Genomic DNA, 12,895 nt, shown 5'->3' on the forward strand with positions numbered 1-12,895 from the left:
CGCATACTTTTGTAAATGCGGGTATCGGTGGGAGGGTTTTTCTGTGCGCAACTGTTCTGCTCTTTTTTTAAGGTTATCCGAGAAATGGTTGTTCGGCCCTGGGTTGATGGTCGAATCAAAGGTATGATACGCTGCCTCCAAGATATGCGACTAAGCTCAGGAACTGACGTATAAAGAAGGACCTCGACTTCTGAGAATGGGTAAAGTAAAACGGTGTGATCGATAAAATATTATAAAGATATGGTGGTCGAAGGTACTAAGGTACAGGGTTGAACGAAGAACTGATATGCCTTAGAACATCACAGCTTTGGGAATGATTTAGGGATCCCGATGGCCGGATACATCTCACTACACACGATCCTTAATGCCATCCTCGAACCTCCCCATGAACCACCTATCACATTGCCTGCCCCCATGACTTTAGGAAACCAGAACCCTAAGGGATTATATCCCGAAGAGATAAGTACGAGTATGTGGTAAGTAAAGGACTTTCGTGCCTATACATTTGATGTGTTCGAATGTTGTCCCCCTACCCCCCCCTTTTTTTCCCCCTTTTTCCCTCTGCAGGTTACATTAGAATCCCGATTAGAGTATCATAAGGGATCTGGAACCACGTCACGCCCGATGCATGAAAACGGACTACCGCTGCAAGACGACACAAAAAGGACGCCCTGCCCGATGCACGACCTTTTTGTACTAGATCTAATGCCTTTCTGTCCCAAAACTGCATGCTTTTTTACATCCTAACACAGACCCGAAACGTCTAACGTTGGGTAACGCACTGAATAGCCCAAACAATACACGGTCATTCTCTATGTCCCATGTGTACTGTTTTGCCTATTCTCTCTCTCTCTCTCTCTTTCTCTCTTTCTCTCTCTCTCTCTCTCTCTCTCTCTCTCTCTCTCTCTCTCTCTCTCTCTCTCTCACTCTTCCACCCCTCCACACTTTCCCTCTTCCTAGCGACTGGCACCTAATTGACGAACCTGGTGCACCTCCTGATTGGCCTCAAATACCACAAGTATTTGCAAAAATTTGTCCTAAATAAAATTGTATCGGTACCACGTTACTGCCTCTCCTTTTCTACTAAAATATGGATGAAATTTAAATTGACCGATAAGAAAGGGACAGGTAAGACGACTAAGGTTCCCTAAATTTGACCCACTCGCAGGGAACTATTTGTCAGTGGCTTCTGTGATAAAATGTGTCTGTGGTAATGCGACCATCCCCATTGAAAATTGTCTCCGTACCCCAAGCTGTAAGAAATGATCGGGACACCCCCATCTACCCAAAATGCCCCCAGTTTGGTATCAGCTGCCCTGAACGAGAACTTGAAAAACGCCCCTTGCTCTCCTAATCGCTTTTCATAAGATCCCACCTTCCCCGAGGATAAGTTTAATAATTATCGCAAACCACCCCCCCCGAGTTTTTGTAGTAACCAGGTTGCGAGGATTTATATAGAAAGTTAGAAAGATGTATGCAAAGTTAAAAATTAGATCGAAAATCGAAAGACCTTGTTGCTGTAAGCCTTGCTGAAAATAAGATATTTTGATGTAATGAGGACTTGTTTAGCCTATGTTCTTCCCTCAGAAGGATGCCTATCAGACTATGGTGAATAGCACGTTGCACTTTTTTTTGTAAAATACAAGGCCCTGAAGACCAGCCTAGCCCTGCAAGACTCGTACTAGGGAAATGGGTCTCTGCCAGAAGAACTGACATCTACTATAATAGACATATGACAAATGAACGTAATAATCATCAAAGCGTCAAAGAATTAGCCAACAATAGGAAGTTGTAAGGAAGCCAGCAAAATCCATCATCAATTGTTTATACGTAAGCCACAAAAATCTCAAATGTAGCGAGTACTTACCCCAGTTGCTTGGAGTTGGGAGAGAAAATAGACTTATGTAATTACCTTTTTCTGCAAAATCTCTAAAGACTGTCTTTTCAACACTCATTTAAGGGTATCACTGTCGGAGGAGAAAGAGACCGGATGTGGGAGCACGCGGCCTGACTGCGGATTGTGGAACATCAGCGACGGAGGCCGAGGCGAGACCACAGCAGTAAGGAGTCGCAGGACGGGGCACTGTTTCAAACAAAGCTAAGGAAAGGGCTGACCTGAAGCCCCTGCTCTATGATCAACGTGTGCCAAAAAGTCCCCGCTCTCTGAACATGGTTACGGACCCGCCTGTCGCAAACCCTCCGTCCCCCCGATCTGTCCCCGACTTGGCCTTGCTCCATCCCCTCCTCCTCCGACCTACCATAAGGACTGTTCACACCCGCACCTTTCCACCCGAACTCCCAAGTTCCTCCAAATCCTACTGAGCTACCCAGAGAAGAGTACTCCCTGCATCAGAAGGGAGGGAGCTCCGACTAAATAGACCACGAACTATGTTAAATCCCAGAACGGTGACCTAGAACTCCACCAAGGGTCGCCCCCGAAGAAAAGATAAACAAAGTCTGTGGTTCTGCCCGCTACCAAGCACCCTGAAGATGATGGAAGCAACAGGAAATGCCCACCACAGAGACTCAAGAAACGAACAGATCTCACAATTCTGGAACAATTGCACTTTCCATTGCAAAATCTATGCTCTACATTACGGAAGAAAATGCACCTGCTCCAAAACCGTAACGCATTTCTCCTACGAGGTCTGGCGAAAACCAAACAGAATGCACCCCTGCCCGCAGACCCCCAACGACTCAATCCACATGAACATTTCTGTTGATAGGTAATCCAGGTGCTCAACAGTGCCGACAGAAGACGACAAAGGACAACGAGAACTCTGATATATATATATTTTTTACTGTATCTCATTTCTCTCCCAACCACCATTGGACTGACTATGCACCCGCCGTATACAAAAAGGACTTACTTATATGATAACTTACCAGTTCTTATTCTATGATCTGTACCCAACGCCCTCGCTACATAATTCTAGTCTGATATTGCATTACGATGACTTTTTTGCAACCAACTTAACGATGAACCCGCCTACTAAATGATGAGATTTTTCAATATGATGTTTATAATGTGATGTTTATGTACAGTTCTTTCACCTAAGTCCCCTCTCCCTTACTTATGACCGCTGCATATAGGTGTAGATAGGAAATAGGCCAGCAAGATGTCTTGGAAATGTTAAAGGGAGGACTGTGGAAAATAAGTACAAACTTGGTGAACATTATCGGCGCCATCTTGCCCCTTTCCAAGCCCATTCGTGCGCGTAAGCGGCAGCCATTTTGAGCACCATGGCCTCCCTGCCCCTCGCTGATAGCCAGCGCGTCTCTCTCTCTCTCTTAACCTCGCAAGCATTCCCCCGCACGCTGACAACCCCCGCTCTCTCATGCCTTGGGTCATAGACCCCTTCTCGGCGCAGCTTCACCACGGAATCCCATCCTGTTCCCAGCGCGACACCTCCCCTCATTCCTTTCATGGCCTCAAACCCTTCTGATGCAAACCCCCTTTTCCTGTGTCCCCGTTTGTCTTCCCTGTTCCCAGGCCGCCACCTGGCCCTGCGGATACTGTTTATTACCCCGTACAGTAGGAAGCTTCCCCTCCCCATCAAAAGATCCCCGAACCGATCAAAGCCCCCACCCCATGAGATCCGATCAAACCCCATGCATTCCGTGAATCGGCGGAATGCCCTGCTGTGCGACAACCATCACCTGTTGTGACCGGGGTGGGGAATCCAACTGTAAATGTATGTGGGAACGGGTCTGAAGGGGAGATTCCAAGAATGTTCTTTCAAGTACTAAAGTATTGCGAGAATGTGTTATGTGCAATAAAGGTCGTAAACCCTAGTATAAGAGGCCAGGCCTCAGAGATGTGGTTAGAGCACCTCGTGACGATACTTGCTGTCTGAATTGATGTGTTCTCCTCCGGAGAGAATAAATCCTCGTTTCCCGCCTTCCAGTCTCCAGCGCCTGCTTCTTCATTGATTAATATTGGTGGGTCATAGAGGCGATACCGCCGGGCAACATAAAAGGGTCTTTGGTTACCGGTTGTCTTTGGAACCCTTTTTAACAGGACGCTCAAGAAACAAACTTTTAAAATGGGAAAAAGTGATGTACCGGGGGGTGCAAGGGGCTTGCAAATAAGCTGCTTATTAAAATTGACGAACCGGCGGCGAATGAGTCTTGTACATAAGTCCCTAAATTCAGATTTCAGGGCAACGCCTTGTGTAACCACTATGCATACTACCTAAATCCCATTCAAGCACATAGAAGCGATTCAGTTTGCCGAGTGAGCTATGCAGCACATTTCACTCACTAAAGACACATGCAGACATTCCTGAAGGCACCTCTGCTCCGGCCCCGCTACCCCTCGCTGTGCGGGATATTTTCCCAGTATTCCCTGGCTGTTGTTCTTAGGTTGGATTTCGGCTTCTCAGCAGAAAGCTAGTCTTGTGTTCTTTCGTGCCCTGTTTTTGTTTTTTCAACGTTTCTCCTCTTTCTTGCCTGTGGCTGTTGGATAAGAAAACACCCCTCCTCTCGCGCTGTTTGGATTGTTCCTGGCTAAGCTCTTACTTCATCACAAGGCGAGCTTGACTTTGTGGATGGGGGAGTAAGTTCACCAAGCAGGTGTCAGGGCTTTGTGCCTAAAAGACAGGTCTGCACCATTATTTACAAATGTATTTATAATTCCTATAGCAAAAAGGCAACTGTAGGTTCAGGGAACCCCTACAATGTTACACCTCGAAATATTACCACAACATCACGTGTAGATGAATCGGAGACGGTGTTGAACCTCAGTTTAATGAGGCAAAGTGTCCCCAAGATAAGTCTCCTCATAATAAAGCAAAATACAGTCAAGGACAGAAATTGGGCCTGCAGTGACCGAGTTCTAGGGCAGGAAAACACTTACTTGATTTATTACAAACATTTAAAAGGGTGCAGTACAGAGATCATTAACGCAAATGCATGAAGTCATTGCCAGGAAGGCTGCCAGCATATAGAATAAAGTGCACATCAGATTAATGCAAAGTTCTAAGTGAGCAGCAAAATCAATAGAGAAATGGACAGCATCCCTACTAGCATTCAGGAAAGCTCACAGAGGTTCTGGTTTACCCCCCAAATCAGGGGTTTATATACAATTTCCTTGCATGGAAAACCATCAAAGTCTGGTACATCATCATGGCATGACCAAAAGAATTACATTCTCAGCCAATCAGAGCTTACTTTTATTAAACATCATATTGCCTTAGCATCTAAGCCTTGTCCTATTAAATGAATTGAATATTGATTCTGCCCACTCTATGCTAATGCCATCCGGAGTTGGCAGGACAAACTATTACGTGTTTACGAGCAAACTATTATGAATGAATAGGGTACAGTGAGCTAGCGGAAAGTCCTTGAAAAAAGAAATATTATGACCATGCTGTAAAGTTTTCTTTGAGAACAGCAAGAACAATGTCAATTGAAATAAACAAACTTGACTTTTCTTGACTGCATGTTGTAGAAATAATGAACACTGCATGCAGAAGGAGACTTCCATTCTGATCAAGATGGTGTCTAGGCCTAAATTGAGGCCTAGTTAACATGAGTAGTAAAAATACACTTCTATAAGTTATAGCGAATTTGTTTATAATGCATTAGCACCAAGTCAATGTATACATGTAAATTCAAGAGTAGATCCCCATTCTGCATGATGTTAAAGTGTACACAAACGTCAACACAACCAGAGGGACTCTGGGCCCTTTACTGGTACCACCGCAATGGATCACTCCTTATATTATGAGTCAGTTGCACGTGTTACATTAATTCAGTCCCTTTGCCTGGTTACATGCGGGTCATCTGTGAGGTTAGCTGTCACAAAGCAACATGAGCTAAATGGCTGCACCTGCCCGAGTTCAATCCATATCCTGATCTTTAAGAATTCTGTCTGGTCTGACCTGTGACCCTTCCACAAACAGAGCCTTCGAAAATGTAGATACATGGACAAGGTGCTTGACTTTGGCACAGGTGTCTGGCTTGTGCATCTAAAGTATGATACTCTCTCGAGCGAGAAATTCATATATCATCTGGACTTTAATGTGCCATTTTACATCAGCGCTTGGCATATGTGTGCCCTTTCTGGGAGATGTGAGCCTAAAGGCTGTCAATTGGTTTGAATGCTGCAGAATTTCTGATGATGTCACAAACCAGTTGAGTTAAATTGCCTGTGAAACGGAAGGGCAAAATTATCTTCCCATGGGTGAACCAGACACATGTTGAAGATGTAGCCTGGTTTATGCTACGTCAGATCACAGGACAGTGTGACTGGACAACAGAACTGATATCAGCAGACTGAAGTCAGAAACCATGTGGCAAATGGGATGGACTTTCCACTTGCAGTGGTGGTGGTTGAAAAATACTTTTCAGCATCACAACCATTGACACACTTATACCAAGCTGGTAAAGACATTAACCTCCCAAACAATTACAAATGACCTCAAAATGGAATGATGGTTTCTAATTCCCAGGTAGGGTGTCAAAGGATGCCTGAAACAGATAGAAATTCAGCATTCCTGAATCACCGTTTACAGGCCTCCACTGAGAAGAACACGGAGCACTTTGAGAGAATACTAAAGGAATCCATAACAACAGCTGAAGAACAGAATACTCACTTGAACAGAGAGTATTCTGATACCTTCATGAATAAAGGCCAGTATCGCGCATCTCAATCCGTGATTTGAAAGGGAGAATAGAGAACTTCTTGGGACTGCTGCAATTCATTTTGATAAGTATCCACACTTCTAAGAAGCCAATAGGTACTCTGGATAGCAGCAATTCTATATATCCATTTGTTGCACTGCTTGATACAATGCTATCTGGGGAGAGGATATGGCCTAACGGCTAGAGTGGTCGACCTCAAAGCAGGAGAACCGGATTCGAGTCTCAGCAGGCAAGCTCAACATCCTGTGATTGTGGGCAAATCACTTAATCTCCCCGTGCTTACCAAAAATGAACGTGTCCGACTGTAACCTAACTGGTGCTTATGTAAAGCGCTCTGATACCTTCGGGTCAAGTTCGCACTATAGAAAACTTTTTTTTTCAAAACCATGTTGCTATTTCCAACCCGATGTATGCTAGTTGGTGGCTCTTCCCAACAAACCAAGTGCTTATGAAAGGCATACACGAGCAGAGCAAGGACTGTATAAGCCCCAAGAAAAGGCTTGTCCATCTATGACTTCCCGGGAAAGACAGAATGCGCATTAGCTGCAAACATCTCCAAGTCCAGTTCAAGACGCCATTAAAATCTCAATCCTTTATTGTCACTGTTCTCAGGCATGTTGTGTTGACTGGTACCTGTGCAGACCGAACAAGGAGAGGAAAGGGATCATTCTAGAAGAGGTTCTAAGGAAATTCCCCCAAGCCCTCCGGCGATTAAGATCCCTCACAAAAGTTGTCTCATTCAGTGATACACAAAGAAGGGTCCTCAAGATGATGAAGAAGCTAAAATGCTACTGTCAGATTCTGCCAACTCGACCATGTTGAGTGGGTAGCGTAGCTCACAACTAATACTCGCAACAGCATGGATATTTCCTTCCATCAATGAACTCTTGGGCCTAGATTCTCAAAGGCTTAGCATTGGGTTCACATTACTTTTTTTAATGCAGCCACAATGCTAAACCTGTTTTGGATTTGATAAACCAATGCAAGTTGGTATTCGCATTGGTTTGTATGGACAAGTAAAGCAAAGCAGCACAAAATGATGCACTGTACCACCCATGCATCACACTGGTGTTGCATGGGTGGTACATGGGCATTGCCATGCAACCACCCATGCTTTTTGACACTTAACTATATCTGCTAACATTGGTAGACAGGGTTTAGGGCCAAAAATTTACGCCGATGGAAAGCAGGCGTTAAAAGGAGAAATGCTGCAATTTCTCCTTGCTTTTCCGACTTTGCACTCTGCAGCACACTTACAAAGTAGGAAAAGCTTTTAAGTGTATCTATTAAGAAAAATGGGGTATGACCCAGACAAAGTCAAAGGACCTGGGTATCGTATAGTACAAAACAAAGTGGTCCTAGACACAATTTATCAAACTCATGTACATGAATTATTCATTTTTACTCTTTGTAGGACTTAATCCTGAAAAAGAAGGAGACAAAACAAGCTAAATGCGTTTGCAGTATTATCCTAGATACCCAAAACAGATTATACGACACTGAGTTTGCGTGTAGCAATATAAATTCACAATTTATTTCACAATCATATATACATATTTACAAAAACCCAAGAGAGTTTGGGGGAATTCTGCCAGGTGCAGTAGATAGTGCAAAAGTTTTTGTGCTCAAGTGAAAGTAAAGAGGAAATTGAATAAAAAGGGGGATAATCAAATGATTTTAAACAAGAGACTAAGGTTCTGTTCCCTTAGTATTATGCCAGCCCCACTTATATTATTACCGTATGATTATTATACGCATTTGGCTTGTTGTTTTGTCTCCTTCTTTTTCAGGATTAAGTCCTACAAAGAGTAAAAATGAATAATTCATGTAGATGAGTTTGATAAATTGTGTCTAGGACCACTTTGTTTTGTACTTTAAGTGTATCTAGGCATAGTATTTACTACTGGAAGGCTACCCTTTCAGTACAAAACCTATGGTAGACTCAGGCACTATTAGCGCTAAGGTGAGCTCTTGGCGCACAGCAGCTGAAATCAGCGCCGGCACTAGGGAGCGGGGAGGAGAGTGCCATATGTCTGTGAATATGGCACTCTCCTGCTCTCTCCCAGTCACACAATGCAGCGCAGCCTCTTTGGGTGCTGTGCCGCCTCGTCTGACAGCTGTAAGGATCTGGGCCTGAGTGTGGTGCCATCACAGTTTATACTTGGGTTCAACCTCGGGACCCTGAGGCGACATCACTAGAGACTCACCCGACAGCCTAAAAAAACTAGACCTGTTTCTCCTGCAAGATGCTGGGAGCTGGCCATGTAAAGAGGATGGGTGCGCACACCACTCTAATATGAATGACTTGCTGTTATGTCCGGGTAGAGCAGAGCTCCCATACATGAGTAGAGTGAGCAGACAGTCTAGCACTCTCTACCATAGAGTTCAGCTGCGGGTTGGTTGTACCTCATGTGATATGGTACAATATACTAACCTGGATTCACACCTCCATGGGGTCCAGGTGGATAGAGAGGTTCTAGTACCTTACCTTTCCTGTAATTCAGTCTGGACCACACAAAGATTGGAACCATTTCAAGTACATCGAAGAGGGGGGAACTGTCCCTTCTTTTGCTCGTACCACCCGTATTCCTACAAGACATACATGCAATTTCCAGGAGATTGGGACAGCCCTGTGGGGCAAACCAATAGAAAGGGTGAAAATGTGCCATGTGTGGTTTGCGGGCCAGTGTTTCAGCCTGCTTGGATGCCTGGATTGCCAAATTTGGGGCTTGCAGCTGGGTTGGGGTGTGTGGAGCTCAATCTCCAGGGGGGCTCTTTCTAGGTGCATACTGGGGGTGCAGTTAAAAAGAGAAGTTCTCTGTATGTGGTTTGGGTGAAATGAGGACAGCTAGGTGCTTACATCAAGGTTGCAGGGGGGATGATCCAAAATGAAGTCATAAGTGCTTTCCTGAATCCCAGCAGGTTTCCAGGCCAGGGGAGGTTGGTGAGGAGGGCATTCCTAAAACGCTTAGTCAGCACAGAGAAGGCCGCTTTATATGAAATTCTAGCCAGCCCGGGGGGTGATGCCATGATCTCAGTCCTTCTCCTGCATGGTTCAGCCTGTTGCTGGGTAAAAGAAAAACAAAAAAAACCCAGACTGCTTTAGATTTGCTTTGCTTTCTCACAGAAACCCCGTCCTGGTGGCAACACCGCCTGAAGTCCAAACAATAGGTTTGTTCACTCTGTCTGGTTCATATATACCAACAATCTGAGAAAAAAAAGAAGGACACAATAGTGACTGGAAGTGACATCTCACAGTCATTGACCCAACAATGATGGGACCTAAGTTAGAGGAAATAACCATGTATCTTCTTATCCAGCCAACATCATGAGAAAGAAATCACACAAATGGCCAATGTGCTCAGTGGCCAGCCTTAACACACCCAACACGTTTTCACCAGCAAACACACCCACCTAGTGCAGTGTGAAAAAACTAAAGCAATAAAACAAGGCAGCAAGCCCTCTCCATCTGTGCAACCTGGGTCTATACCAACATTTGTGTCGTGTGTCCATCAGAAACACCGCACCCTGCACCCAGGATCTGGAACAACAATTGTGTGTCTATCAGACATCGCCCAACTCTTTCCAAAACCCTGTTTAGGAAAGAGTTGAAGATGCACCTTTTTGAAGAACACTAAATCACGATGCACTAACAGTTCACTACTGCTCACACCACCTACCACTCCAACTGCACATTGAATATATCTTTGCCTTTGACTCTGTACATCACTCATTGCTTCTCTCTAGGGGAACATCCTTTTCAACGCGGATGTTACCCCGCAGTGCTTTTACGGCGCGTCCTTTACAACGCAAGTCATAACCACGACTTGCGCTGGAGGTCGCTAAAGGATAAAGAATAGTATATTTACTATTCCAACACCTTCCCTACTATCCACGGGGACTGGTGTTAGAATAGTAAATTATACTATTTACAATCCGCGCCCAACAACGCAAGTCGTTGTAACGACTTGCGTTGTTAAAGACGCGTTGTAAAGGCACGCGTTGAAACGGTACGCGTTGTACCATCATACATCCTTCTCTCTAAGTTTGCATCTTAGCCGTTGACTCTGTACAGAACTCGGCTGCATTTCGCTAGGTTTTTGCCATACAAATACCCCATACCGTACACACATACATACCAGCTGCAGGTGCTACCCCAAGACGGGTACTTCAGAGCACTGTATGTCTTTCAAAGAGCTGTTCTCCTCCTGCCTGGGAAGCTGGCTTTGAACTCCTACCAATTAGCAGCTGTCCCATAAGGAGGAGGACGGCTCACAGGAGTCTATAGGCTGTAAGATCACTAAAACAGCAGTCCTCCACCTTCTAAATCAGTGGGATTGGCAAGTATTATGTGTCTGCAGCATGACTATAGCACCATGTGCGAATGCACTTAGTTATGGACAATTTGGAACCCCCTGAGATGAAGCTCTTACACAGCAGCAACTCCTTTTTGTAGCCATTTAAAGTAAAAGGTTAACGTCTGGAGACCTAATCCTGCAAGAATATCACAGATCCCTTTGTCGGGTTGCTGGGGTGAATTGAAAACACAGCCAGGCTGAAAACACACCCTGCACCTCATACATCTCTCAAGCGATGATGCCCACAGCCTTTCACTTTTGTCCCTAAGAACATGTTTACTGCTTGAGGCCTACGCTAAGTATGTAAAACCATAGGTGGCATTCTAGAATCAGAGCCCTTCAGTGGTTTGGAAAAAAAGCTAATGTTTACCCAAACACACTTCACACTACAAAGGGAGTCTTTTTCTTAATGCAAGCTCATTGAATTGTAGCTCCTTTTCTGTTGCGTAACACTTCTTCCCCTCATCAAGGTCCCAAAGTGGTTCAGAGCAGTCACCTGGCTTGCTAGCCCATTCACTGTGCATGGTTGGAAGGGAGTGAGTTTGTGGTGTGGCCTGAATGGAAAGCACTGGGTGTCATACGTGAGTTTCAGAGTTGCAGATAAAGGTACCATCAGCATGCATCTGACTTCTTCATCATTGTTTGAACACAGCCAGGTCTGGACCACTCTTCAAAACTGAAAATGGTCATGGATGATCCATATTGTAGCTGAGAGGAAGCTCCAAACTTGTTCAGCTGGATCAGGAAGGACGTCTTGCCAATAGGAGACTTTCGGAAGATGGGATTGTCAGGAGAGGGGTCACTGGCACTGGGTTGGGAGTGCGTTGTGAATATGACTTTCGGGAAGACTAGTCCACAGAAATGCATTGCACAATCAACCTCACAATACAGATGAGGGATAAAATGGGCTAGGTGGGCGTCAAGCAGTTTTCAACAGAAAATCTGAAAAAGATCCCCACAACAGTGTGAGTGTCAGGGCCGGACTGGCAAAAACGGCCCCCAGGAGCCCAAAACTGGCCCCCACCCGTGCGGCGCACCGGAGGATTGCCCGGTGCCCGCTACTGCCAGTCCGGCCCTGGTACCTTTTTTTGAAGTGCAGAGGTAAATATCTGGATACTGACACCACACCAATTTAGCCCCCAAGTGACTAGTTGGTCTGTAAGGGTCTCATCTAAGGGGTAGCAACAGGTCTCTAACATGTGCAGATCCTTATGTTACACAAGTTTGTCTAGCAGTTCAACGGTGTTGCTGTTCCTACGCACACAAATATATCACACTCTTATCCATTCACATCCAAACTCCTGTATTTATACATCTGGGCATTATACCTATCTTGCAAAAACCCATCCTGACAGTCACCGGTCGTCCATTGCTTGCTCACCCTTAAATGTCTGAAATTTTCACTCCACGCAATCCTGAATTATATATTGACCCAGTAGAGGCCACGAATCAGAAAGCACACTAATAGCCTCTCTGTGCCATGAGGTTTAAACTGCTATCCTCTGGTAGCCAGACATGGCATCTGCACTTGAGTATGCAAATAATGTGTATGCACCCCTAACTTTACTTGAAAAGGTCCCGGATAGCCACAGCGAGGCAGCAGCCATCTTGTTTTCCTGTAGGAATATAAAGCTCCTGGCTTGTCTAAGACTGGCGAAATGGCGTAATGTAAAATGATGCCCCCCTGAAGATTGTGATGAGGAAGCACCTCTAAAATCCTGTATCTCCGAGGTTAAAGGGTGTCCCTTGGAGCTGCGGGCACCCCTGCACTGCAGGGGCTAGAGTGGCTTGAGTTACACCCCTGGGCTCAGGTGTTTGTGCTCAAATGACTCAGACCAAAGTCTCCCTCACATCGGATTAGCTCTAATCATGATTTCCATTGCCATAAA

At 45.1% G+C, this 12,895-nt stretch overlaps 1 protein-coding gene across 1 annotated transcript in view; it reads left to right on the forward strand.

The window, feature by feature from the left end:
• AFAP1L1 (actin filament associated protein 1 like 1) overlaps positions 1–12,895 on the forward strand; it is a 164,525-nt gene that overhangs the window by 13,728 nt on the left and 137,902 nt on the right. The window lies entirely within an intron of this gene.

This window comes from Lissotriton vulgaris, chromosome 7 (genome assembly GCF_964263255.1).
Source record: "Lissotriton vulgaris chromosome 7, aLisVul1.2, whole genome shotgun sequence".
Classification (NCBI taxonomy): Eukaryota; Metazoa; Chordata; class Amphibia; order Caudata; family Salamandridae; genus Lissotriton; species Lissotriton vulgaris.